This window comes from Tasmannia lanceolata, unplaced genomic scaffold (genome assembly GCF_043159265.1).
Source record: "Tasmannia lanceolata isolate RefF3 unplaced genomic scaffold, GAP_Taslan_0.1 ptg000015l, whole genome shotgun sequence".
Classification (NCBI taxonomy): Eukaryota; Viridiplantae; Streptophyta; class Magnoliopsida; order Canellales; family Winteraceae; genus Tasmannia; species Tasmannia lanceolata.
The window spans coordinates 41,990,655-41,994,243 of NW_027518692.1; positions in this window are offsets into that span (position 1 = coordinate 41,990,655).

The following is a 3,589-nucleotide window of genomic DNA, read 5'->3' on the forward strand; positions in this document are numbered from 1 at the left end:
GTGGTCGGAAGTAGGAGGTAGTGGCGGAGGAATGGGGTGGTTGCCGTATCTGAGCCAGGTTGCCGGGGAATAGTGATGGCGAACGGTGGTGGCGACACTCGCCGGAGAAGATGGTGGCCGAGGAGGAGGTGGCCGGCGGCAACAAATCTCTCTCTGTTGCCTAGCCAAAATAAAGTCCTAATCGACCCCCTTTTCTCATCTTATACAGGGAAAGCAATATATTTCGTCCCTTTGCTTCTATGGACAGCCCCTTTTGGCTTTTGCACTCATCTTTACATTACGGGGTGGTCCAGGCAACAACATGAGTTTTTTAAGAAAGACATGATATATTCCGCTCTTCTCTTCTTTTGGGCAACCCCTTTTAAGGTATTCGTGAGATCGTGACTACTCTTTTCCATAAGGGGTGTATCCAGATAAAAATAAAAGGAGTGAATACTCTTTTATGGTTTTGTTTTGTTTGTTTTTTTTTTTTTTTCAAAGGAAAAGATATTGACACCGCTTATGTTTTGATATTGGCACAAATTCTGCTTGTCTTTTTATTATCATTTTCAAAGAAAAATGATATTGGTACCACTATGTTTTGATAATGGCATAAACTCAACTTGTCTTTTCCACACTTTTCTTTTGGAAAAAGGGAATGATACTGACACACGTTGTTTTGATAAGGCAGTATGGCACAAACTCATCTTGTCTTTTCTCCAATTTTGTCTCGTATAGGAAGAAAATACCAAAAGACAAGAGGGTTAGTGTAAATATGGTGTTCGGGTAAGTGGGACTTGGGGATTCCAATAGAGGAGTGCCAGTACCAAAATTCATGGGTATTTTTGTAATTTTCTATGGAGAGGATCGAGGCAACTAAATTAAGGGTTCTAGTGGGAACTTGGGGTTTTTCTGAGCTTTGAAACTTTCGGCAAAGGCTTGGAATTTTTCTAGCTAATTTCGTACTTTGAGCTTGGTTTTTTAGGAATTTCAGGATTTGGTTTCGGAACTTTATTCGATTTCGAGACTTCATTCGATTTTGGGAGTTTTAAGGGTCCGGTCAAAATGGGGTGTCTACCATATGCATATATGATAATATATCGAATTTTCGGTAGGCCCAGCTGACAAACATTTCACCGGGTGGATACTGGATAGGGACTAATAGCCGCACTCTCTTGTTTCAATAATGGCAGCTCAATTGCGACGTAAATACTTCCAACAAAGCAGTGCCATGGAAACGTTGGGCCTCCATTTTACAATGATGCCCACATCATGCATAGGTTTTGGACTCAATGTTCTTATGGGGTGGGTGGCACTAACTCCAGTCAAATCCATGCATTGGGTGGGGTCCATCATTTTACCTCATGTTTTGATGGGTAGGTCTAGGATAGGAGTGCAAGTTTGGCCCTGTTAGCCCTGACCCGCCCTGAGCTCGAATAGGGTCAGGGCTGGATTTTCCAACCCTGAGGGCGGGTCAGGGTTCATTTTTGTAGACCCTGACTCAGGTTGGGTCAGGTTCTGGATTAATGCCTCGGGTACCCTTATTCAGCCCGACCCTAAGTTTTCTATTATAGAATTGAACCATCTATGAATGTTTCTTTTGCTAATGTTTTCTATTATCTTGGATTGATGTTTCTTTAGATTATTATTATTAATTGTCTCTGTTGCCCGTCATGTTGTTGAATTCATATTGTCCTATTGTGTTCCCTTTCTCTGTTTATTGATCATTTTGTTTTATATGATAAGTGGTTGCTTTATTTTTTGGCACTCTTAACAGGTATTTGCACTAGGGTAAATTAGGGCTGGTCCGGCTCGGCCCGGCCCGGCCTTGCCCAATCAGGACGAGCCAGGGGCAGCACTGAGCCCTGTAGGGCGGGCCAGGGTTGGGCTAGGGTTTTGAAAAACCCGACCCTGTTGTAGCCCTAGTCTACGATCTCCACAAGCCCATGCATAGGAAGAGGCCCACCATTTTACACCAATGTTCGGGAACATCAGATATATTTGCCCCTTACTTTACTGTCCCAAAATTTTTTTTAAAAAAAGGGCAAATGCTTATTTTAACTATTAAAGCATTCCACATCATCAATAATATTAGGGATGTAAACGAGCCGAGCCGAGCTCGGGTTATATTAAGAGCAATGATATATTCACACCCCTTATCTTCCCTGGACAGCCCTATCTAGTGTAATTTGACTACTCTTTTTACACAACGGGGGTGGTCCAAGTAACAAACGGGGTCCCAAAAAAGAAGTGACATATTTTGTCTCCCCCTTTCACTCCCTGGACAACCCTTTTAGTGTATATATTAATATATAATATATATATTTAAATATATTAAATCCTTAACGAGCCGAGCCGAGCCTGGCCTAACTCTGGCTCGGCTCGTTAAGGATTCGAGCCGAGCTAGAGCGAGCTTCCGAGCCCGAGCCAAAATTGACACCCTTAATCAAAATGTTAAATTATATGAGGAAAATGATAAATGCGCCCCTTTTCTTTATAAAAAAGTTCCCATGAAAAAAAGGGTGGACATATCACTTCCCTATAACTTGTTACAATATATGTGGGCCCTAAATGAGAAAAAACTTTATTAGGAAAACTTTACATGACATCTCTTTTTCACATTTATTGAAAACTTTACAAGGTCATTGATTTGGGGTAACCTACATGAGGCTTCTCATACGCCTCGCAGAGTCGTAGGGCGTATCTATAAATCAACATCAACAAAAACATTTAGCAATATTACAGTTTCCAAAGGCTCTCATGAGTTGTTTAAATATGACAAGACGAGTTAGTGCAATTATCAAAACATAGTAGCAGCAATATCAGGAGCCTTATTTTATTTTTAAGAGAGAGAGAGAGAGAGAGAGAGAGAGAGAGAGAGGTTCACTGCTTGAGGATAATTTCATTTGCCTTTTCTCTAAATTTAAGTGAAACATATATGTGAAGCTTCAAAAGGTTCCAAAGTGAGTCAATATCCTTTCCAATGGTGCTCCACACGAGCACATTCCCTTCCAAATAATTCATTATATAAGGAACTTCACTTATGTCAGCTTACTGCTAATATGGATTGAAGCACCTAAATAAATATATGCATGGAAATATAAACCCAACCCCGTTCTCTTACATCCTTTCCCTAATTTTCTCTTCTTCTTCTTTTCAATCGACAGAACATGTCCCTGAAAAATCAAATGCTTTCAAATTGCACAAAGTGGCACTCTTCTGAGATTTGAACCGTGCCTTCAAATACTTGACTTCCATGAGTAACTTAACTAGAAATTCTACTAGATAAAATGTTTTAGCTGTTTAGGAAAAGATCTGGAAACCCACTAGGCCCTTGTTAACTAGAAATTCCTACTACAGTGGGTACTTCTTTTGGCGACAACCATCGACAAAAAGGGCTTCACCCTTTTACTCCATCATGAGAACAAGGCCCATTATAGTCTGGTGGTAGCCCTTTAGGCCAAAAGTCCCATTCACCGTACGTGTGCCACATTTACATTGGGCCATCTGGTTCCACATTGCATTTGGAAAGTCTTCCTTTTTGCCTAAATTCACTAATTGTGAGGAGAAAGGGCCTTTGTTTTGTTCAACCCTTTATAACAGTGGCCTA